This window comes from Oryctolagus cuniculus, chromosome 6 (genome assembly GCF_964237555.1).
Source record: "Oryctolagus cuniculus chromosome 6, mOryCun1.1, whole genome shotgun sequence".
NCBI lineage: Eukaryota > Metazoa > Chordata > Mammalia > Lagomorpha > Leporidae > Oryctolagus > Oryctolagus cuniculus.
In genome coordinates, this window is record NC_091437.1 from 71,629,191 (window position 1) to 71,655,716 (window position 26,526).

Genomic DNA, 26,526 nt, shown 5'->3' on the forward strand with positions numbered 1-26,526 from the left:
TCTACCTTTTTATTATTGGCTTTTCTGGTTAGATCACCTAAGTAAACTTGTGCTTCTCGTTTTACCAGAGCTGCATTTCCCCTGCCCCAGCATTGCATATCTTACCAAAAATAGGCAGATTTTAAGAGAGAAATAACAGGTCTTTGTTTTTTTCTTATCATCTTAGCGTGCAGTATTATAACATGTCAAAATCAAGAATCCCCAAAAGGAACAAAAGTCATGGAGTCATTGTGATTTTTTAATATACACCTGTGGAAGGCTGTCTGCAATGAGATTAAGGTCAGAAATTCACATCAACTTGAGGGAATCTAGGAGCCAGGGTACTCGTGCTAGTACATCTTCACCTGTATACATTACAAAGACATCTTACTAGATCTTTTCTTCTCCAGGGGCCTCTTTTTTTTTTTTTTTTTTTTTTTTTAAGATTTTCTTATTTATTTGAAAGAGTTAACAGAGAGAGAGAAGGAGAGGCAGAGAGATCGAGAGAGATTGGAAGAGAGGTCTTCCTTCCGCTCGCTCACTCCCCAATTGACCGGAACTGCTGTAACTGTGACAATCAGGAGCCAGGAGCCAGGATCCTCTTCCCTTGAGGGTGCAGAGGCCCAGGAACTTTGACCATCTTCCACTGCTTTCCCAGGCCATAGCAGAGAGCTGAACAGAAGTGGAGCAGCCAGGACTCAAACCGGTGCCCATATGGAATGCCGGCATGGCAGGCAGCAGCTTTACTTGCTACACCACAGCGGCAGCACCTCTAGTGGCCTCTTAAACAAGCACCTGTGTTTCCAGCCTTCTGCCAGATGTTCTATGCTAGGTTTTTGACCATTAAAACTCCAGATAGTATCTTCCCCTTTCTTTGTTCCTGAATGTGTTCCCTATTTCCATTACTAATACATCATCCTCGGTGTCATGAACTTTGGCCTCTCTTAATACTTCACTTGAACTGATTGACTCTTACTTTGAAGTATTTTCATTAGTACTATTTGGTTACTGAACAGTTTTAGAATAATAATTATTAAAGTAGTGGGCCGGAAATGAATCAGCACTTGCCAGTGTACTGAATTATGCCTAGTCCATTAAAAAGCTACATTCACTTAATTTGCTAGAGTAAACTTGGTGGGAATGGTAACTAGTCAGAGGCACAGGTTCAAACTTCTGGAGTGAGGAGCCACATCAAATGGGTGTGAGCCAGTTTGTCCCTCGAATTCATCATTATTCCAGGAAAATAAATTTGGAGCATGGTCCCCACCATTGATGGAACTATTAATTTATCTTTATGTAAGAGGATACATGTGCTCCTTCTGTACACACACACACACACACACACACACACACATTTATTTAATTACACTTCAAAAAATCATCAGTTTTTAGAGCTGGCTTTATGGCTCAGCAGTTTATGCTGCCACTTTGCAGCAGTGGCATCCCGTAACAGTACAGGTTCAAGCCCTGGCCACTCCACTTCTGATCCAGCCTCCTGTTAATGTTCCTGGGAAGGCAGCAGGTGATGGCACAAGTAGCTGTGCCGTTGCCACTTATGAAGGGACTAGAATGGAGTTCCCAGCTCCTGGCTTTGGCTTGACCTAGCCCTGGCTGTTATGGCCATTTGAGGGGTGAATCAGTGGTAAAAGATCTCTCTTTCTCTGTTTGTTTCTCCTCTTTTTCCTCATTCTCTGTCACCCTGCCTTTCAATACATAAATACATAAATAAATCTTTAAAAAAGAAAATTATAATTAAAACTGTGTTATGATTACAATTTTTTAATTAATAGGAAGTATGTGCTTGCCATTTTTACCATTTGCTTTCATTTTCCTGACTGACAGAAATTCCAGGTAGTCTGTTGATCTTTTTTTCTTTTTTTTTTCTTTTTTTTTTTAACTTTTATTTAATGAATATAAATTTCCAAAGTACGATTTATGGATTACTATGGCTTCCCCCACATACCGTCCCTCCCACCCACTACCCTCCCCTTTCCCACTCCCTCTCCCCTTCCATTCACATCAAGATTCGTTTTCGATTATCTTAATATACAGAAGATCAGCTTAGTATACATTAAGTAAGGATTTCAACAGTTTGCTCCCACACAGAAACATAAAGTGAAAAATAATAGATGATTTTTTAAATGATGATGAAATCAGATCAGACCTATTGTCATGTTTAATCCCAGTGAGAGTCAAGTTGGGAGTTGATAATTTCTTTTTTTTTTTTTTTACAGAAGATCAGTTTAGTATGCATTAAGTAAAGATTTCAACAGTTTGCACCCCCATAAACACCAAGTGAAATATATTGTTTGAGTACTCGTTATAGCATTAAATCTCAATGCACAGCACATTAAGGACAGAGATCCTACATGAGGAGTAAGTGCACAGTGACTCCTGTTGTTGACTTTACCAATTGACACTCCTGTCTATGGCATCAGTAGTCTCCCTATGCTCCAGTCATGAGTTTCCAAGGCTATGGAAGCCCTCTGAGTTCTCCGATTCTTATCTTGTTTAGACAAGGTCATAGTCAAAGTGGAGGTTCTCTCCTCCCTTCAGAGAAAGGTACCTCCTTCTTTGAAGACCTGTTCTTTCCACTGGGATCTCACTCGCAAAGATCTTTTGCCAGAGTGTCTTGGCTTTCCATGCCTGAAATACTCTCATGGGCTTTTCAGCCAGATCCGAATGCCTTTAGGGCTGATTCTGAGGCCAGAGTGCTATTTAGGACATCTGCCATTCTATGAGTCTGCTGAGTATCTCACTTCCCATGTTGGATCACTCTCCCCTTTATTTATTCTATCGGTTAGTGTTAGCAGGTACTAGACTTGTTTATGTGCTCCCTTTGACTCTTAGTGCTTTCATTATGATGTTGATCTTTTTTAATGCAGTGTTGCAGTAAACTCAGTATCCCTAAATAACACAAGACAGGATTAGTAGAAAATATTCATGTTTTGATATGTGGTATTTAATTTTCCTAACTTTCTGTGTTGGTTACATATTTACTAAATGCAAACTGGAAAGACAGAAGTTCAAATGATAACAGTTTATCAAGGATTTAATTTCTCCTCATTGGATTGTCAAAGCCTACTTGGACTATATTAGCATAAATAGGTTTGTGGAATGAATTAATGAGAGTTTAACATTTATTTTTAAGATCCACCTTAAAACGAAACACTCAGTGTTTTAGTGAAACTTCTCTCAAATCTTTGTTCTTGTGTTAGCCTTTGAGAGAACATAGCTTTAATGATACTTCTCTATTTCTGTAACTTTCAAGACACTTAAAGAAAGCTTCCATTTTACTGAAGACAAATGAAACATTGAAGAAAAGGATGTGTTCTTCTCACCTGCATCCAAAACCCTAAGTCTTGAGAGATACATGGTGTTAATTGGGCCCAGCCTGGCCTTCTGGGGTTGTGAGTATAGTCAATTCTTTGATAGAGAATGGAATAGTTATAGAATAATAGAAGAGTATAATATACTAAAACTATAATACTATACAGTATATATAGTTATGCTATAACTATAATATATTTCTGAGACCCTATTATTGTCAAGTATTTTAGTTTAGCATTATTGTCAAGTATTATAGTTTAGCATTGAAATGAAGCATTGAAGAAAAGTTGGAAATATCAAAAATCATTGTTTCATTTTTTTAACCCTTAAGGATAGTTTTTACTGGTATTTCCAGGTCATGTTGCTCATATTTAAAAATTTTTTTTTTCAGTTAGTGGCAAGTATTTTAAAATCAGGAGAATTGGGGGCTGGTGCTGTGGCACAGTGGGTTAAAGCCCTGGCCTGAAGTGCCGGCATCCCATATGAGTGCCGGTTCTAGTCCTGGCTGCTCCTCTTCCGATCCAGCTCTCTGCTATGGCCTGGGAAAGCAGTAGAAGATGCCCAAGACCTTGGGACCCTGCACCTGCATGGGAGACCTGGAAGAAGCTCCTGGCTTCTGGCTGCAGATCGGCACAGCTCTGGCCGTTGTGGCCATCTGGGTAGTGAACCAGCAGATGGAAGACCTCTCTCTCTGTCTCTACCTCTCTCCGTAACTCTGTCTTTCAAATAAATAAAATAAATCTTAAAAAAAAATCTTAAAAAAATCAGGAGATTTCTTTACCTCCTCCTGAAATACAACAAAATTGGGTAATGATTGTCCAGATTCTCCAAGCCATTGCAGGGGTCAGCTGGGTCAGTTGCTGGCCAGTTGTTGGTGATTTCTGCTGCTTCCTCCCTGCACTCTGGAGGCCCTCAAGTTTAGAGTCTTTGTCAAGACATTCCTTTGGTGACTCAAACCAGTGATTATTGATATATTTATGTATCTAGATGGCCTAAGAAATATTTCTTTATTTCTTATTTTATTCATTTTGAAATGAGAACGTCTCTAGTTACTAAATAACTTGAAATGAAGAGTTGTCTCCTACCCATTAGTTGGGTTCCTGACTGAATCGCTCTCGTTTTTGTTCTTTCCCCATTTTGATTTTTGTTTTTGCCTCTCTTGAAATCTGAATGTCTGGATCCTCCAGAAAACTTTTCTTCTTCCCTACTTTGAGTTAAATAATACTAATGGAAGAATATTAAGAAATTAATAATATTCATGCAAAAAGCCTTCCAGTTAAAATAATGATTAAATTGAAAAGTAGCCATCTTAGCGACCGAAGGAAATGCATTAAATTTCTCTGTAAGTCTTCAACCACTGTTCTGTGTATGTAAGAGCATTTGTGTGTATTCCTCTGTATTTGTTTTTGTACCCATAAAGTCTTGATATATACATTGTTTTTGTAATTCTCTATGTCCTTATCATGACTTAGGGTCTACCTCTTTCTTAATGGTTGCATTATATTTTCTTGTGTAACTACCATAACCAGCACATGATTAGTGAATGATTGTAGGTTGTTTTTAAAATAATTATGCTGCAGTGTCTGTACCTCCACCTACATACCTGTCTGTGTAATTAATATGCCAACTTTTTCTCTCTTCAAATAGGTAGTCAGTTATCCCCAAATAGGCTTTTACCCCTTCTGTATTGTTCCTTACATACTACCACCTTATCCCTGTGCTATTTACTTGCCAAGTAGTTGAAAAGGATAATCAACTCAAGAATAAGTCCCAAATCAGTAGAGATGATTTATTGTATCATTGCAATATTACCAATTGATCTTGTCATCTGGGACTGAGTTCTACATTAATGTGATTGAAGTCTCTTTACAGGGTTCCTTTGGGGCCTTTCACAATAACTTTGTGTCTCATTAGAGTAAGAATGACATTTTCTGGATGTTGACAGTATGCTGAGTATGGTTTTCATTCGCATTGTAAATGCAGCAAAGGGACCAAGTAGGTTCTTTTGGTTTTTGCTTCACTGATTTGGACTCTTTATTTTTCTTATTTTTTTATATATGAACTTGGACTTGTGTTTTCATCTATTTCTGGAATTTCATTTCTGTTTCATTGGTTTGTCTATTCCTGTGTTGGTATCAAGCTTTTTTTTTTTTAATTTTTTTTTTTTTTTTTTTTTTGACAGGCAGAGTGGATAGTGAGAGAGAGAGACAGAGAGAAAGGTCTTCCGTTTGCCATTGGTTCACCCTCCAATGGCCGCGAAGGCTGGTGCCCTGTGGCTGGCGCACCACGCTGATCCGATGGCAGGAGCCAGGTGCTTCTCCTGGTCTCCCATGGGGTGCAGGGCCCAAGCACTTGGGCCATCCTCCACTGCCTTCCCGGGCCACAGCAGAGAGCTGGCCTAGAAGAGGGGCAACCGGGACAGAATCCGGCACCCCGACCGGGACTAGAAACTGGTGTGCCGGCGCCACTAGGTGGAGGATTAACCTATTGAGCTGTGGCGCTGGCCAGTATCAAGCTTTTAATAACTGTAATCTTACAGTGTAATTTATTAGCTGGTAGGAGTAATTACCCTTCATTTCTTTTCTTTTCTAGAAGGTTTCTTTCTTGAATTTTAGAATGCTGGGGGGAAGTTCTTTAATTGGGTTATGCTTCTTGGTGTCAGAAAAGCATTTCATAATGTATGTTCACTCTTTGCTGATCTGAGGCTCAAAGCTGTTCACTGAGGTCTCAGCTCAGTGAGTGCTCAGCCGTTTGCAGTCATGGAGGCCAGCAGGTCTTTGAAAGAGTGCAGTTGGAAGTGGGGAGCAGGGAGCTTGGTACTCCACCCTGATAAAAACCGCTGTGGGGGCTTGAGCAGCCCTCATTTTTATAGGACACCATCTCCCACACAGTGACTACCTTTCAGACATGAGGAGTTTTCTGTCATCATTTTACATTCAGCTGTTGTGAGGAACAAGCGAGTGAGTACCTGTGTGAGTCCTTTAAAACTAAAGCCTGGTAGGACAACTTGATGATAATGGTGATGATGCTATTGTGGTTATTCTTGCTGTTTTTTATTTACTTTAGTTGGAGGAAGCCTCCTGGGGTAGATCAAGGGTAGAAGCAGTGGAGACTTAGAGGTATTACCATTACCATCATGGCACTTGGTAGGGAGAAGGGTAGGGGACACCTTTGAGTGAATTTTACAGGCAGGACTTACTGACAAACTTACCATCTGTGGGCTTCTGGTTTGAGTACCTGGGTGGAATGTGGAGTTACTAGGGCAAACAGCTGGTTGTGAGGAATACATTAAGAGTTCAGTTTGGGGGCGAGTGTTGGAGCATAGCAGTTAAAATTTCTGCCTATGACGCCAACATTACATATGGACGGCAGGTTGTATCCCAGCTCCTCCAGTTCTGATCCAGCTAGCTCCTTGCTAATGGCCTGGGAAAGCAGTGGAAGGTAGCTCAAGTCCTTGGGCCCCTGCTACCCATGTGGGAGACTCAGGTGAAGCTCCTGACTCCTGGCTTCAGCCTGGCCCAACTCTGGCTATTGTGGCCACCTGGAAAGTGAATCAGTGGATGGAAGATATTCTCTCTCTCTATCTCCCTCCCTCCCTCCTTCCCTCCCTCCCTCCCTCCTTCCCTCTCTCTCTCTCTCTCTCCTTCCCTGCCTCCCTCCCTTCCTCCCTCTCTCCTCTCTCCTGCTTTCTTTGTGACTTGACTTTTAAAGTGAATAAATAAGTCTTTAAAAACAAAGTTCGACGGGAGGAGGCAAGATGGCGGAATAGGAAGGGAGCACACTGATAGTCCGGGGAGAGACAGTTTAATAAAAGTGGAGATACTGCAGGTTCAAGGAAGAGTAGGGAAAGAAACAGCAGAAGAAACTCTTCCAGAACGAGTGATTCACAGCGGACCTGCGTGGAGAGCGTGGGAGCCCACAGTTTGGGACACCAGCGGCAGACTCAACACACCAGCGCTGGAACGCGAGGTGAGCCGAACCTCAATAGCCTGAGACACCGGCAAGCAAGCGGAAAGAGGAGACTAGAGGGAACAACCCCGAGGGGAAAAGTTCACCAGGCTAACTAGAAGAGAGAGAGAGAGAGAGAAAAAAAAAAAGGTGACTGATACGGACACAGGTTTTTCTCTCTCCGCTCACCTCTCAAAGGCGAGCAAGACAAAGAGCAGGCGCCATCTTGGACATACGTCATAAGCAGAGCGACCTCAGGTCTGCACCGGCCCTGAGCCTAGCAGAAAAACCTGACTCTGGGCAGGGCGAATTAACAGGAGACTAGGACCTAGTAAATTTGTGGTGCTACTGAACTGAGACTGTGAAAAAAGAGACGGTGGGGGAGAGAACTCACGGAATTCACGTGAGCACTCTCCAGAGACGCTACAATTCCGTAACTTTGGCAACCCAGTGGGAGACTGAAGGAGAATCTGAGCCCACTCTGAGGGCAGAACAGATTCCCTGTGTGGTCCTTGGGAAAGAGCTTCCGATCTCTGGCTCCTGTGGGTATATCAGTTGCCTGCTAAGTACCTCCAACTTCGTTCAGCTGTGCGGAATTACTTCCCTTTTGAATGAAAAAAAGAAAGAGAGAGAGAGAGAGAGATTGACCACTCCTAACCTGGGAGTGTCACCTTTGGCACACCAAACAGAGCTTTCAGGCCACACTCATCTGAAGCCTCTAAGGCTCCATCAAAAACAGACAGTCCACTTAATCCAGAGTCATAGTATAACAAGAAAAAGCACCACAGTGAAGAAACCAAATATCTCCAATATGCCAAATAACAAACGCAAAAACCGAGGTAATAAAAACAAGGAAGTCACCATGACGCCCTCAAATGAAAAAGACATACCAATTCAAGATTATGAAGATGATGACATAGAAGAAATGCAAGAAGCAGATCTGAAAAAATTGATAAGAACATTAAGAAGTTCTCAAAAACAAATTCTTGAACTACAGAAATCCTTAATGGACAAGATAGAAAATCTCTCTCGTGAAAATGAAATATTAAGGAGGAATCAAAATGAAACGAAACAACTAGTACAACAGGAAACTGTGATAGTGACTGAAGTGAAGAATTCAATAGATCAAATGAAAAACACAATAGAGAGCCTTACAAACAGAATGGGTGAAGCAGAAGAGAGAATATCGGACTTAGAAGACAGAGAACAGGAAAGGATACAGTCAGACCAAAGAAAAGAAGAGGAAATTAGAAATCTAAAACATATTGTCGGGAATCTTCAGGATACTATTAAAAAACCCAACATTCGGGTTCTAGGAGTTCCTGAAGGCGTGGAGAGGGAGAAAGGATTAGAAGGCCTTTTTAGTGAGATATTAGCAGAAAATTTCCCAGGTTTGGAGAAGGACAGAGAAATCCTAGTACAGGAAGCTCACAGAACCCCTAATAAACACGACCAAAAGAGATCCTCACCACGACACGTTGTAATTAAACTTACCACAGTGAAACATAAAGAAAAGATCCTAAAAAGTGCAAGAGAGAAACGTCAGATTACTCTCAGAGGATCTCCAATCAGACTCACAGCTGACTTCTCATCAGAAACCCTACAAGCTAGGAGGGAATGGCGAGATATAGCCCAGGTACTAAGAGAGAAAAACTGCCAGCCCAGAATATTATATCCTGCAAAGCTATCATTTGTGAATGAAGGTGAAATAAAGACTTTTCATCGCAAACAGAAGTTGAAAGAATTTGTTGCCACTCGTCCAGCCCTGCAAAAGATGCTTAAAGATGTGTTATACACAGAAACACAGAAACATGGTCATCAATATGAAAGCAGGTAAAGGAAGGAAACCTCACAGCAAAAGATCACAGGGAATTCAAAGCATATATTAGAACTTATCTTTGGCAAATGGCAGGGCAAAGTTACTGCTTATCATTAGTCACATTGAACGTTAATGGCCTGAACTGTCCAGTTAAAAGACACAGATTGGCTGATTGGGTTAAGGAACAAAACCCAACTTTTTGCTACTTACAAGAAACACATCTTTCCAACAAAGATCCATACAGACTGAAAGTGAAAGGCTGGAAAAAGATATACCATGCCAACAGAAATGAAAAAAGAGCGGGCGTAGCCATCTTAATATCGGACAACATAAACTTTACCACAAAAACTGTTAAGAGAGACAAAGAGGGACACTATATAATGATGAAGGGATCAATTCAACAGGAAGATATAACAATTATCAATGTATATGCACCTAACTACAGGGCACCGGTTTATCTGAAAGATTCATTAACGGACTTAAAGGGAGACTTAGACCCCAATACAATAGTACTGGGGGACTTCAATACTCCACTCTCAGAAATAGACAGATCAATAGGACAGAAGATCAACAAGGATACAGTAGATTTAAACGACACTATAGCCCAAATGGATCTAACAGATATATACAGAACTTTCAATCCTACAGCTAAAGATTTTACATTCTTCTCAGCAGTACATGGAACCTTCTCTAGGACTGACCACATACTAGGCCATAAAGCAAGTCTCAGCAAATTCAAAAGAATTAGAATCATACCATGCAGCTTCTCAGACCATAAAGGAATGAAGTTGGAAATTAGCAACTCAGGAATCCCTAGAGCATATGCAAATACATGGAGATTGAACAACATGCTCCTGAATGAACAATGGGTCATAGAAGAAATCAAAAGAGAAATCAAAAATTTTCTGGAAGTAAATGAGGATAACAGCACAACATACCAAAACTTATGGGACGCAGCAAAAGCAGTGTTAAGAGGAAAGTTTATGGCCGGCGCCGTGGCTCACTAGGCTAATCCTCCGCCTAGCGGCGCCGGCACACCGGGTTCTAGTCCCGGTAGGGGCTCCGGATTCTGTCCCGGTTGCCCCTCTTCCAGGCCAGCCCTCTGCTGTGGCCAGGGAGTGCAGTGGAGGATGGCCCAGGTGCTTGGGCCCTGCACCCCATGGGAGACCAGGAAAAGCACCTGGCTCCTGGCTCCTGCCATCGGATCAGCGCGGTGCGCCGGCCGCAGCGTGCCAGCCGCGGCGGCCATTGGAGGGTGAACCAACGGCAAAGGAAGACCTTTCTCTCTGTCTCTCTCTCTCTCACTGTCCACTCTGCCTGTCAAAAAAAAAAAAAAAATTAAAAAAAAAAAAAAAGAGGAAAGTTTATATCAATAGGTGCCTACATCAAGAAATTGGAAAGGCACCAAATAGATGAGCTTTCAACGCATCTCAAGGATCTAGAAAACCTACAGCAAACCAGACCCAAATCTAGTAGGAGAAGAGAAATAATTAAAATCAGAGAAGAAATCAACAGGATTGAATCAAGAAAAACATTACAAAAAATCAGCCAAACGAGGAGCTGGTTTTTTGAAAAAATAAACAAAATTGACACCTCATTGGCCCAACTAACTAAAAAAAGAAGAGAAAAGACCCAAATCAATAAAATCAGAGATGAAAAAGGAAATGTAACAACAGACACCACAGAAATACAAAGAATCATCAGAAATTACTACAAGGACTTGTATGCCAGCAAACAGGGAAACCTATCAGAAATGGATAGATTCCTGGACACATGCAACCTACCTAAATTGAACCAGGAAGACATGGAAAACCTAAACAGACCCATAACTGAGACAGAAATTGAAACAGTAATAAAGGCCCTCCCAACAGAGAAAAGCCCAGGACCAGATGGATTCACTGCTGAATTCTACCAGACGTTTAAAGAAGAACTAACTCCAATTCTTCTCAAACTATTCAGAACAATCGAAGAAGAGGGAATCCTCCCAAATTCTTTCTATGAAGCCAGCATCACCTTAATTCCTAAGTCGGACAATGATGCAGCATTGAAAGAGAATTACAGACCAATAACCCTGATAAACATAGATGCAAAAATCCTCAATAAAATTCTCGCCAATAGAATGCAACAACACATCAGAAAGAGCATCCACCCAGACCAAGTGGGATTTATCCCTGGTATGCAGGGATGGTTTAATGTGCACAAGACAATCAATGTGATACACCACATTAACAGACTGCAGAAGAAAAACCATGTGATTATCTCAATTGATGCAGAGAAAGCATTCGATAAAATTCAACACCCGTTCATGATGAAAACTCTAAGCAAACTGGGTTTGGAAGGAACATTCCTCAATACAATCAAAGCAATCTATGAAAAACCCACAGCCAACATCCTATTGAATGGGGAAAAGTTGGAAGCATTCCCACTGAGATCTGGTACGAGACAGGGATGCCCACTCTCACCACTGCTATTCAATATAGTTCTGGAAGTTCTAGCCAGAGCTATTAGGCAAGAAAAAGAAATTAAAGGAATACAAATTGGGAAGGAAGAACTCAAACTATCCCTCTTTGCAGATGACATGATTCTGTATTTAGGGGACCCAAAGAACTCTACTAAGAGACTATTGGAACTCATAGAAGAGTTTGGCAAAGTAGCAGGGTATAAAATCAATGCACAAAAATCAACAGCCTTTGTATACACAGACAATGCCATGGCTGAGGAAGAACTTCTAAGATCAATCCCATTCACAATAGCTACAAAAACAATCAAATACCTTGGAATAAACTTAACCAAGGACGTTAAAGATCTCTACAATGAAAATTACCAAACCTTAAAGAAAGAAAGAGAAGAGGATACCAAGAAATGGAAAAATCTTCCATGCTCATGGATTGGAAGAATCAGTATCATCAAAATGTCCATTCTCCCAAAAGCAATTTATAGATTCAATGCAATACCAATCAAGATACCGAAGACCTTCTTCTCAGATCTGGAAAAAATTGTGCAGAAATTCATATGGAGACACAGGAGACCTCGAATAGCTAAAGCAATCTTGTACTACAAAAACAAAGCCGGAGGCATCACAATACCAGATTTCAGGACATACTACAGGGCAGTTGTAATCAAAACAGCATGGTACTGGTACAGAAACAGATGGATAGACCAATGAACAGAATAGAAACACCAGAAATCAATCCAAACATCTACAGCCAACTCATATTTGATCAAGGATCCAAAACCAATCCCTGGAGTAAGGACAGTCTATTTAATAAATGGTGCTGGGAAAACTGGATTTCCACATGCAGAACCATGAAGTTAGACCCCTACCTTTCACCTTACACAAAAATTCGCTCAACATGGATTAAAGACTTAAATCTATGACCTGACACCATCAAATTATTAGAGAGCATTGGAAAAATCCTGCAAGATATAGGTACCGGCAAAGACTTCTTGGAAAACACCCCAGAAGCACAGGCAGTCAAAGCCAAAATTAACATTTGGGATTGCATCAAATTGAGAAGTTTCTGTACTGCAAAAGAAACAGTCAGGAAAGTGAAGAGACAACCGACAGAATGGGAAAATATATTTGCAAACTATGCAACTGATAAAGGGTTGATAATCAGAATCTACAAAGAGATCAAGAAACTCCACAAGAACAAAACAAACAACCCACTTAAGAGATGGGCCAAGGACCTCAAGAGACATTTTTCAAAAGATGAAATCCAAATGGCCAACAGACACATGAAAAAATGTTCAAGATCACTAGCAATCAGGGAAATGCAAATCAGAACCACAATGAGGTTCCCCCTCACCCCAGTTAGAATGGCTCACATTCAGAAATCTACCAACAATAGATGCTGGCGAGGATGTGGGGAAAAAGGGACACTAACCCACTGTTGGTGGGAATGCAAACTGGTCAAGCCACTATGGAAGTCAGTCTGGAGATTCCTCAGAAACCTGAATATAACCCTACCATTCAACCCAGCCATCCCACTCCTTGGAATTTACCCAAAGGAAATGAAATTGGCAAACAAACAAGCTGTCTGCACATTTTTGTTTATTGCAGCTCAATTCACAATAGCTAAGACCTGGAACCAACCCAAATGCCCATCAACAGTAGACTGGATAAAGAAATTATGGGACATGTACTCTATAGAATACTATTCAGCAGTCAAAAACAACGAAACCCAGTCATTTTCAACAAGATGGAGGAATTTGGAAAACATCATGCTGAGTGAATTAAGCCAGTCCCAAAGGGACAAATATCATATGTTCTCCCTGATTGGCGACAACTAACTGAGCACCAAAGGGGAAACTTGTTGAAGTGAAATGGACACTGAGAAACAGTGACTTGATCAGCTCTTTTCCTGACGGTTGATGTACAATGTAATACTTTATCCATTTTAGTATTTTTTTTGTTCTAGTAGCATTGGTTGAACTCTAATTAACACACAATTATTCTTAGGTGTTTAAATTTTAACTGAAAAGTGATCCCTGTTAGGAATTTGGAAAACATTATGTTGAGTGAAATAAGCCAATCCCAAAGGGACAAATACCACTTGTTCTCCTTGATAGGTGACAACTAACTGAGCACCAAAAAGGAAACCTGTTAAAGTGAAATGAACACTATGAGAAACGGTGACTTGGTCAGCCCTCACCCTGACTGTTGATGAGCAGCTTAATATGTTATCCCTCTTAGTATTTTTTTTGTTTGTTCTACTTAATACTTTTGGTTGAATACTGTAATCAATACACAATTCTTCTTAAGTGCTGAAACTCAACTGAAAAGTGATTGCTGTTAAATATAAGAGAGGGAAGAGATGTGCAATTCGGGACATGCTCAAGCTGACTTACCTCAAACGGTAGAGTTAGAAACATACCAGGGGATTCGAATTCAATCCCATCAAGTTGGCATGTACCGATGCCATCTCACTAGTCCCAGTGATCAATTTCTGTTCACAATTGATCATAATGATAGGACTACGAACCAAAGGGAGCACATAAACAAGTTTAGTACCTGCTAATACTAACCAATAGAATCAAAAAGGGAGAGAGTGATCCAACATGGGAAGCGAGATACTCAGCAGACTCATAGAATGGCAGATGTCCTAAACAGCACTCTGGCCTCATAATCAGCCCTTAAGGCATGCAGATCCGGCTGAAATGCCCATGAGAGTATTTCAGGCATGGAAAACCAAGATACTCTGGGGAAAAAAAAAAAAAAAACTAAATGAAAGATCTCCACGAGTGAGATCCCAGTGCAAAGAACAGGTCTTCAAAGAAGGAGGTACCTTTCTCTGAAGGGAAGAGTTAACTTCCACTTTGACCATGGCCTTGTCTGAATATGATCAGAGTCAGTGAACTCAGGGGGCTCCCATAGCCTTGGCAGCTCATGACAAGAGCCTAGGGTGATTACTGATGCCATAAACAAGAGTGTCAATTTGTTAAGTCAACAACAGGAGTCACTGTGCACTTACTCCTCATGTAGGATCTTTGTCCTCAGTGTGCTGTACATTGAGATTTAATGCTATAACTAGTACTCAAACAGTATTTTTCACTTTATGTTTCTGTGTGGGAGCAAACTGTTGAAATCTTTACTGAATGTATGCTAAAGTGATCTTCTGTATATAAAGAGAATCGAAAATGAATCTTGATGTGAATGGAAGGGGAGAGGGAGTAGATAAGGGGAGGGTTGCGGGTTGGAGGGACATTATGGGGGGGAAGCCATTGTAATCCATATTCTGTACTTTGGAAATTTATATTCATTAAATAAAAGTAAAAAAAAAAGTTCAATTTTGAACTTAATCGAATTTGAGATACTGGTAAGTGTGTGAATTGAACCATCTGAGAGCAGATGTACAACTCTGCAATGTAGAGAATTATGTTCGGATGTTTGCAGTAACTTTCTATTAGTCTTCCCTTTGTTAACCTTCTTCTCAGTGTACCTTCTAAGTTCATCTTCCTTACTGATTCAGACATTTTCAGAAGCTTTCTGCTTTCTTCAGAAGATGTTTAAAGTCTTAAAGTTGACGTTCAAAATCCTCTACAGCAGGGCTGGCATTATGGCATAGCAGGTGAAGCTGCCATCTTTAATGCCGACATCCAATATGGCACCAGTTTGTGTCCAGACTACTCCACTTCCTATCCAGCTCCAGCTCCTGGATGATGGCCAAGTGTTTGGGCCCCTGCCACCTACATGGGAGACATGGAAGAAGCTCCTGGCTCCTGACTTCGTTCTGGCCTAGCCCTGGTCCTTGCGGTCTTCTGGGGAGTGAATCAGCAGATGGAAGATTCTCTCTCTCTCTCTCTATTTGTGTCTCTCACTCTCACTCTGTAACTCTTTGAAATACATAAATAATCTTTTTTTTAAAGAACTTCCACAACTTTCCACTCACCCAGTCTGTAGGATTATGTATTTGTATTTTCTCTTGTTACTCAATATGAACTCTAAATTTTCACTTACTTGCACTCATCTATATATCTATATATCATAAATATCCATTGTATTTTCCTGCCTATGGGTTTTCATCCATCTCTCTTTGTGCATCTGTATCTGTTAAGAATTTTCCAATCCTTTGAGGACCAGTATAGGTCATAGGACCAGTATGCTATTTTCAGATGGCTCAGAAATAAGGACTCCATTCTCTGTTCATTTGGAATATTCATACGAGCCATTCATATGTTAATTCCATGCTTGAATTTCATTATGCAATAGTGTCTCATTAAATAGTCTATCTCCCATAATACTTTTTTTAAACTTTTATTTAGTAAATATAAATTTCCAAAGTACAATTTATGGGTTACAATGGCTTTTCCCCCCATAACTTCCCTCCCACCCGCAACCCTCCCAACTCCCATTCCCTCTCCCATTCCATTCACATCAAGATTCATTTTCAATTATCTTTACATACAGAAGATCGTTTTAGTATATATTAAATAAAGATTTCATCAGTTTGCACCCACACAGAACATAGTGTAAAATACTGTTTGAGTACTAGTTATACCATTAATTCACATTGTACAACGCATTAAGGACAGAGATCCTACATGAGGAGTAAGTACACGGTGACTCCTGTTGTTGACTTAACAATTTGACATTCTTGTTTATGGTGTCAGTAATCTCCCTAGGCTCTTTTCATGAGTTGCCAAGGCTATGGAAGCCTTTTGAGTTTGCCAACTCTGATCTTATTTAGACAATGTCATAGTCAAAGTGGAAGTTCTCTCCTCCCTTCAGAGAAAGGTACCTCCTTCTTTGATGGCCCGTTCTTTCTACTGGGATCTCACTCACAGAGATCTTTCATTTAGGTCCTCTTTTTTTTTTTTTTCCAGAGTGTCCTGGCTTTCCATACCTAAAATACTCTCATGTCTCCCATAATACTTTAAACATGGTATGTACCAGGTAAATATTTATTTAAGGGAAACTTTCTTTTTTGGAAATATTCAGCTGGAAGTTAGCTTCTTGGTAGCAATTACCAGAAAAAAAAATCCAGCCTAGTTTTAAAAGAAGAAGAAATCTTTAAAAATAAATATATAAATAAATAAAGAAGAAATTTATTGGAAAAATGCTGGGTATCCTGAGGAATCTAAAATAAAGTTGAAGGATGAACTGGGCCTCAGGTCAGCTTGGGGAACCTCAACAATAGAGCTCCTGCACTTTTAATGGAGAACTGTAAGTAGTGTAACTTACTAGCTTCCACTTAGCTTCTACTTCCTAGACTTTATCACCACAAAATCTGGTGGAAGAGACTCTGATGGGATCAACTTTGGTCAGTTGTCCATCTGTGATCAATCAGCCCTGATGCCTGAAACAGGTCTTAGTGGAGATGCATGGTTGCTGAGATGTGAGAGACCCTGTGGCTGCCTAAAGGTTGAAGGCTATATTTTCGGGGATAGTGAGGTTGATTCTCTGTATAGTTAGAAGTAAATTGCACCAGATATTACTTTCAAAGTACTGCTAAACTTTGGAATCTGGGTCAATATTGACTACTTTGTACTTTGGATAAATTGCAGATGACATCAACCAAGGGCAGTTTAGTATGTTGTTGTGGAAACAGTACCAGGCTGTTTCCCTTGGTGACGGATTTCCCAGAAACTCCTGCTTGCTTAAATTTTATTCTTGTTGCTTGTGATGCTTAATCTCTTATTCAGAAGGCTCCTTATTCCGAAGTTGCTTACATCAGGAAAAGTGATTCCTTGTAGTTGTAATTGTATTGTGTTTTAAACACTTGCAAATGATGGTTATAGATATAGTGACACTTTCTGTTCTGGGACTTTGACCACTGCAGTTGTTTTTCTGCTGTAAAAGATCCTTAGTAACTCTTTTGTATTATTTCTGTAAATGATTTTCATACCTGAAGAAATGAATATGTAACAGTGTCAAGAAGGAGTTTGTCATTAGTTAGCTTTCTAAAGATAGCAGAAAAAAAGTTGGAAAATATGTTTTTAAAAATATATTGTTAATCTTTATTTTGACACTTGAAATCTATTTTTTGTGTATAAAATAACACATTTCTTAGTGAAGATAATTTGATTACGAATAAAATTTCCAAGGAAGAAAAATTTTACCCACATAACCTTTGGTCACTGTTTATCATTAGTTAATCTATCAGAAATAACTGGTTAAAAAAGTCTCTGGGTAAAAGAATTTTCTTAAGGTCCTAGAAAATATGTCAGCATTGTATATTGAGTTTATTCTCTGTGACTTTTAAGTTCAAAAAGCAATTTTCTGACTACCTTTTTTATTTTAACAACAACATCCAGGTAATAAAAAAGATTCATTGTGTCTCTTACGAGAGAAATAAGTGAAACATATGAACAGGCACTTCACTGAAGAGAAAATATGAATGGCCAGTAAACAAGTGCACAGATGCTCAGCCATACGAATCATCAGAGACATATCAGAGAGATACTATTTTACACCCATCAGATAGGTAACACTTTAGTATATAAAAATATATAAACTGATGCTGCATTACAGATTTCAGACACTGCTAGTGGGTCTATCAGTACAGTGGCTCCACAGAGTGATCTCACAGTTGTGGGTAAAGTTGAGAATGGACTATCCAGTAATCCCCTGAGTTGATGTACATCACAGAGAATCTGCCATGTGTATGCCCAGTGAAACAAATATAGCACATGTGTGGTGCAATAATGCTGCAATGTGAAATAATGCAAAATCTTAAGAATCTAGCAATATTGAAATAGATAAAAAATGGTATATTCGGACTCTGGAATACTATGTAGAAATGAAAACTAATATGCCCTGTTCTTGCAAAATAGTGTTATACATGTATATGATATTACAGTGACATACACAAGATATTAATGAAATATCCTGTGACATACACAGGATATTAATGAATGCCTAATCCAGGAGGTAGGCATAGGAAGAGAGACAAAGGAAATTTCAACTATGTCATTCAAAAATATTCTAAAGTAATTATTTGTTATGTGCCTTTGACCTTTATGTAGAAATCCTCTTGCAAGAAGAAAAATATTTGCAGAATAAATGTACAGTTTTAAAATAGAAAATTAAAAACCCATTTGTGTGTATAGATTACTATTGGGGCTAGAAAGAACAGCTAGCATTTACTAAATGCCCAATATATTGGGTTTTACTGCATCACCAATTGGTAAATGGGAACATCACTAAGATCCCTAAAGTAGCTTGCTAATATGGAGTAGGGCTCAGACTAAGACCACATAAAAGTAAAGTCTCTTAGTAAATACTTTCTTGGCTAAAATTACTCCATGTGATCTTCTGTCTTCTTTGCTACATCTGCATATGAAATTGTCTGTGAACCACTTTGTATGTTTAGTTTTTAATGTTTTCAGTTTTTAAATTAAATATGTAAGTACAAGGATGGATTTGAAATTTTCTTTGTATTAACTGTAGCAGGTAAGATAGCATGTAGGTAATAAGTGGTCAATATATTCTTATTCATCAGCTAGTTTTCATTAAAGATTTGATAGCTTAAGCCAAAAATGCCTAATATTGATTGACATGCATTGATGCCAAGAAATTCCAAAGTACTATCTAAGCTGCTACTAAATCTTACTAATCTTACTGCTCTTAAATTCTTCACTGAGGAAATTCATTTGGATTTTGTGGTTCTCATGATTTTACTCCAAGATTATCATGTCAGTTGTGCATAGCTGAGTCCATGTGTCATTTTATGCTATCCTTTATATTTGTGAAATAAAATAAAGTATCAGATGAAAGCTTCCTAAAAGAATAGTCAGGTCTTCTGTTTTCCTTTATTCTTCAAAACATTCTTCCCAAGGTCCTCTGACTTTGTACAATCTCCTTTGTCATATGCAAAGCTCTTGTCTGTCTCTTCTTACCTACAAATAGCTTAAATGTTGATAATCTTACCAAGATCCCAGCCTGGGCCTTCTCTTTTTACTTTCTACATGCTATTCATGGACAGTCTTCTCTAACTCATGCCATCACAACTGTTTCTGGCCTCATGATTCTTGAAGCTGTAGTTCCATTCTACATCACTCTTAAAATTCTAGACCTGCAGAGCTATGGCCTATTGATGTTAGTTTCACCCCAGGTTTTCCCCAGGCATTGCAACCTTAGTTCATCAAAATCAAGTTCCATAATAGTGACTGCCTTTTCAGATGTGTCTCCTGAATTCCCTTTCTGGGTGCACATGCCTCAGATGACTGGTTGCTCATACTAGATGCCTGAGGTCTGCTTTGATTCCATGTTCACTTTCATCCCTAACATCTGAGTCCTCAAGTGTTGTTGCATCTTTTTTCTCTTTTTCTATCAATTCTGTCTCTCTATTCCTGTTATCACTGAGACCCTTTTCATGTGTTACCCTGACAGTGGAAGAACCTTTTAGCTAGCTGCTTTCCCTGCGTGCTGGCCGGATCCCTTCTCTCTCTCATTTCACTTTCTGTTCTATAGAATGTTGTTGGCATGATCATCCCACATTAACATCTGATGTTGTTAGCCCCTGTTTAAAACTGCCAGTGGACCTCACTGCCTCAGAAGGAAGGCATATGCCCTGCTGTGATCTGCATGGCCCCACTGCAGCCTTATCTCTTGCCACTTCTTCTAAACTTTCCTGCATCTCCTGTGTTTTCCCTGACCTCATATTCTTGGTCCTCCTGTCCCTTCTTCATGATATGTATTTCCTTTCCTCTCTGCCTGATTAACTCACATTTAGCATTCAGCTTCAGGTAGATCCTGGGAAGCAAAGCTTTCCTGATGGTGTTCTCTTCGCTGCTCTATCCTTTTGTCCCAAATGGTCTTATTGCTTCTGTTTCGGGTCCTCCTTGGAGGCCCAGCAATACCTCTAATACATTACTTCTGCCACATGTTTTGTAACTATTTGGGTGAAGCTTCCGCCATCCCTGTGAAGCAGCATGAATTCTTTTCACGTTTGTATGTGAGTTTGTAGCACAGGGCCCTGTGGTTGGTTATTTGTTGACTTATTTCTGGGAGAGTTGTTCTCAACTGCAAGGATGATCTTGTCCCCTAAGGGACATTTGGCAATGTTTAGAGACTTTTTTTTTTTTTTTGGACAGGCAGAGTTACACAGTGAAAGAGAGACAGAGAGAAAGGTCTTCCTTTTTCCATTGGTTCACCCCCTCAAGCAGCTGCTATGGCCGGCGCATTGCGACCAGTGCGCTGTGCCGATCCGAAGCCAGGAGCCAGATACTCCTTGGGTGCAGGGCCCAAGGACCTGGGCCATCCTCCACTGCACTCCCGGGCTACAGCAGAGAGCTGGACTGGAAGAGGTGCAACCAGGACAGAATCCAGCACCCCAGCCGGGACTAGAACCCAGGGTGCTGGCACCGCAGGCGGAGGATTAGCCTAGAGACATTTTTAATTTATTAAAGAGGCAAAAGAGAGACAAGGAGAAACAGATACAGAGAGATCTCTCACTTGCTATTTCACTTCCCAAATGCTTAACAAGGGTAGGAGGATTGTGGGAGGCAGCCCTAAGCCAGGAGCTGTGAACTCAATCCAGGTCTCCCATGGGGTGGTAGGATGAAACTTCTTGGGCCATCACTGCTGCCTCCCAGGGTCCATACTGCAGGAATCTGAAATCAAGAGCTGGAGCCAGAAGTCAAAATCAGGCGTTACAATATGGGACTCAGGCATCCTTCCCTGGAGACATTTTTGGTTCACATAACTGGAGGGACAGGTGCTACTGTCATCCTGTAGGTATAGGCTCTGGACAATGCTGGACATCCTACAGTGCACAGGATGGCCTCAGCATGTTGTCCAACCGAAAATGGTAATGGTGCCAGGGGTGAGAGACCTTGCTCTAAGATGGAATGCAAAGCTTTATCTTAAAGAAATGACATCTTGTAGCAAAATGATATAAATATGGAGTTCTAAAATCAGATGAAGAGTTCTCAGTGTTGACGAGTTTCATTTTCAGTCTGAACTGCTTAGGTGCTTTTTGTGGCTCACTTTCCATATTTACATAGAAGCTATCTTGTGTGGAAAACATGTGCCCCAGTGGCTATTATTAATGGGTAAGCAGCTTACTTTTTCTCATTTGAAATGTATCAGTCAGCAGATGACCACCCAAGCAGATTTTTTTTAAGAGTTGGAGGGATGGATGGTGTATTTTGAAAGACTCTTAAAAAGAATTTAACTATATAATCCACAGAAAAGGCCAAACGTAATCAGCCTTTTGTTTTATGTAGATGAGCAAATAAAAGAAACCCTAGAGCTACCCCCACCACCACTGCACACAGGCACACCTGTGCACATGAACATGTAGCGGTCCTTTCTCTTTCATTGTTTCCATCCGTGTGCCTGCCACAGTGATGGCCATGCTGATCTGTCTAGGTTGATGGGGTCCCGTACGTTGTGAATTGACTGGGAAAAAAAGACCCATTCAAGCGAGTATATGATATATATATATATATATATATATATATATGTTACATTTATAATTTAATATAGATAATAAACTACATGGATATACTAACGCACTGGAAAATTAAATATTGGAGGAGAAATTGTTGCTGGTGCTGGAATAACCTGAGGCTGCATTGTATAACCTACTAATGGCCCTGTCATGCACCAGAGCTTTAGTGTATATCTAGGCAAACAGAAAATATCAGGAGATTGGATTAAGATATTGGAGTAGGGAGGGAGCTTACTGCTCTAATTTTGAGATGATAGTTTAAAAAAAGTGGAGGGAGTGAGTCAGAGAAGAGTTGGGGAAAAAGCAGCAAAGGAAATTGCATGCAAATTAAAGGGACACTGTGGACTACATAGAGAGTGTGGAGATGCAAAACTCAGGACTCCAGCAGCAAGAGCCTCTGCACCAGTTTCAGAGAGTAAGGTGAGATCAATCTTCAGCAGGCCCAAACCCCTGGTGATAAAGCTTTAGGAAGAGCCTGAAGCGAATCTGGCTTGGGGCCCTGAGGGGATAGTGTACCTGCTGAACTAAAAAAGAAAAAAGAAAAAAAAAAAACAGGGAGCCATGTTTCTGTCTCCCAATCACCCTGCAATAGCATCCTGTAACAAGCTGATAGAAAGGGGGCCTCATTTTGGACGTATGTTGACAGCTGTGCTAGCTCATATCTGTACCCAGCAACCAGCCAAGCAGAGACTCCTGAGTATGGTGGGGAGAACTGACAGGGAGCTGGGTGCTTGTGACTGTGGAAGGCTTTTGTGCTGGGTCTGTGAAAACACTGAGGCTGCATGGGAAGGCTGAGGGCATGGCTAGGACTTTGGGCAGTCACTGTGGGAGGTTCCACACGCTCAGGGCTCTCTGGTTCCCTGGTGAGGGACATCACTGTGGAATCTATGCTTGGACCAAGGACTGCATAGATGCTTTGTGCGGTTCTTGTGGCAGCACGGACAAATATTATACCCACTGGGGATAGTGAACAGGCACTGGTCTCTTTTGAGTAGAGGAGGTGAGCTGAGTCTATGCCTGCAGAGAAGAACAAACCTCCCCTATGATGATAAAAGAGGGAGGGAGGAAGAGAGAGAGAGAGAGATTGATTGATTGATTTACCATGCCCAACCTGGGTTCATTTTGGAAACTCCCTTCACACCAGAGCACAGAACAGAGCTCACTGGACACACAAACTACACATCTCTAGTTATTCACTGAAAAAGTAGATACTCTGCTAATCCACACAGGCATAATCCAAAGACAAAAGCTGCCACAGTGAAAAAACAAAGAAGAAACCAACAGGTATCCCAACAAATGCTGAATAATAAACATACCAATTCAAGAAACAAGAATAAGGAATACAACATGATGCACCCAAAAGAATACAACACTTCAGTACTGGATTATGAAGATGAAGAGACTGAAGAAATGCCAGAAATGGAATTCAAAAAATTAACCATAAGATTACTTAGAAATAATCAGAAGCAAAAATATACGATCTTATGAAATCTGTATATGATATGAAAGAGAATTTCTCCTACAAAATTGAGATCTTAAAGAGAAATCAATCAAAATGAAATCTTGGATATGAAGAATTCAGTATAACAAATAAATGCAGTTGAAAGCCTTAACAACAGAATCGGTGAAGAAGAAAGAATTTTCTGACTTAGAAGACAAATCGCAGGAAGTTATACAGTCAGACCAAAAATAAGAAATTAGAAAACTAAAAAACTGTTAGGAATCTATAGGACACTATCAAATGACCCAGTGTATGGGTTCTAGGAGTTCCTGAAAGTGTGGAAAGAGAGAAAGGATTAGAAGGCTTTTTTGGTGAAACAATAACAGAAAAAACTTACCTAATTTGAAGAAAGAAAGGGACATCCAAGTGCAGGAAGCACATAGAACTCCTAATAGATATGACAAGAAAAGATCTTCACCAGGACACATTGTAATCAAACTCTCTACAGTAAAACATAAATAATAGATTCTAAAATGTGCACGTGAGAAACACAAGATTACTTTCAGAGGATCTCCAATTAGACTCACAGCAGACTTCTCATCAAAAACCCTCCAGGCTAGGAGAATATGGTGAGATATATTCCAAGTCTTAAGAGAAAAAAACTGCCAACCCAGAACACTGTACCCTGTAAAGGTCTCATTTATGAATAAAGGTGAAATAAATACCTTCCATTACAAACAGAAATTGAAAGAATTTGCCATCACTCTTCCAGCCTTGCAAAAGATGCTTAATGATGTGCTGCATACAGAAACACAGAAGCATGGTCATCACTAAGAAAGAAGGTAAAGGCAAGAAATCTCCCAGTAAAAGTACAAAAGAAATTCAAAGTAAAAAATAGGAATATTTATGGAAAAATGGCAGGGCAAAGTCATTACTTATAAATAGTCACCTTGGATATAAATGGCCTCACCTCTCCAGTTTAAAGACACAGACTGGCTAAATGGATTAAAAAAAAAAAAAAAAAAAAAAACCATCAGTTTGCTGCCTACAAGAAATACATCTCACCAAGAAAGATGCACAGAGACTTAAAGTGAAAGGATAAAAAAAGATACTCCATGCCAACAGAAACCAAAAAAGAGCTGGTGTAGCTATCCTAATATCAGACAAAGATAAATAAAATAGACTTTAACACAAAAACTGTTAAAAGAGACAAAGAAAGACACAATTAATTAAGGGATCAACTCAGCAGGAAGATGAAACTGTTATAAACATATGTACACTTAATTACAGGGAACCAAGCCATTTAAAGAAGTGTTAAGGGATTTAAAGGGAGACATAGACTCCAATACAATAGTAATGGGGACTTCAGTACTGCATTTTCAGCAAGAAAATGATAAAGCAGACAGAAAATCAGCAAGAAAACAGGAGTGTTAATCAACACTATAGAGCAAATGGACCTAATAGATATCTACAGAACTTTCCATCCTACAGTTGCAGGATACACATTCTTCTCACCAGTACATGGAACTTTCTCTAGGATTGACCACACGCTAGACCATAAAACAAGACTTAGCAAACTCAAAAAAATCTAAATCATACCATGCATCTTCATAAAACAATGGAATGAAGCTGGAAATCAGCAACTCAGGCATCTCTAGAACATATGCAAACACATGGAGACTGAACAACATGTTCCTTAATGAATAGTGGACCATAGAAGACATCAAAAAATTTCTGGAAATACATGAAGATGGCAGTACAACATATCAAAACTTATGTGATGCAGCAAAAGCAGTGTTAAGAGGAAAGTTTATAGTAATCAGTTTCTACACCAAGAAATTGGAAAGGCACCAAATAAATGAACTGTTAGTGTATCTCAAGGACTTAGAAAAACAACAGCAAACCAGACCCAAATCAAAAATTATAGGAGAAAAGAAATAATTAAAAATTAGAGAAGGTGTAAATAAATTTGATTAAAAAATACAAAAGATCAGCAAAATAAATAGCTGGTTTTCCCAAAAATAAACAAAACTGACACACCATTGACCCAATGAACCAAAAAAATAGAGAGAAAAGACCGAATTAATGAAATTAGAGATGAAAAAGTAGATGTAACTGCAGACATCATGGACATTTTTTTAAAAATCATCACAAATTACTACAGAATACTAACTGCCAACAAACCAGGAAATCTGAAAGAAATGGATAGATGCTTAGACACATAAAACCCACCAAAATTGAGTCAAGAAGACATAGAAAACCTAAACAGCCCATGACCAAGGTGGAAATTGAATCAGTAATAAAAATCCTCCCAAAAAGAAAAGCCTGGGACTGGATGGCTTCACTGCTGAGTTCTACCAGACATTTAAAGAAGAACTAACTCTAATTCTTCTCAAATTATTCAAGGCAATTGAAAGGGAGAGAATCCTCCCAAATTCTTTCTGTGAAGCTAGCATCACCTTAATTCCTAAAGCTGAAAAAATTTGCAACAGAGAAAGAGATCTATAGACCAATTTCCTTGATGAACATAGACGCAAAAATCATCAACAAAATTCTAGCTAATCAAATCTAAAACACATCATAAAGATGATTTACCTGGACCAAGTGGGATTTATCCCTGGTATGCAGGGATGATTCAACATTGGCAAATCAATGTGATACATCACATTAACAAATTGAAGAATAATAAACATATGATTATCTCAATAGATGCAGAAAAAGCATTTGATAAAATACAATACCCTTTCACAATGACAACCTTAAGCAAATCGGGTTTAGAAGAATTGTTCCTCAACACAATCGAGGCAATTTGTAAAAAACCCATGGTGTTGAATTGCAGGGTAGTAGTCCACCCGAATAAGGATGGACTGGGTCTGAAGAAAGGTTAAGTGCGCCGCTCTCCTGTTCCCCATCCCCCCAATCCCGGGGACAGTCAGATGCAGCGGGGAGTGAAGTCAAGTAAGCAAGAACTCATTTATTGCATGCATTGCAAAGCCTTTTAAAGCACAGGACTGCAGGATTACTGGGGCAGGGCATAAGGACCAACCAATTACTTACAAGGTCATTTTATGGGGAGACTTTTTACAGGACCAGCCATATGTCTGTACACT

At 39.7% G+C, this 26,526-nt stretch overlaps 1 protein-coding gene and 1 pseudogene across 9 annotated transcripts in view; one reads left to right on the forward strand and one right to left on the reverse strand.

The window, feature by feature from the left end:
- SPIDR (scaffold protein involved in DNA repair) overlaps positions 1-26,526 on the forward strand; it is a 469,038-nt gene that overhangs the window by 123,190 nt on the left and 319,322 nt on the right. The window lies entirely within an intron of this gene.
- The window catches only part of LOC127490634 (ras-related protein Rab-5B pseudogene), a 102,200-nt pseudogene that overhangs the window by 75,344 nt on the left and 330 nt on the right, over positions 1-26,526 (reverse strand).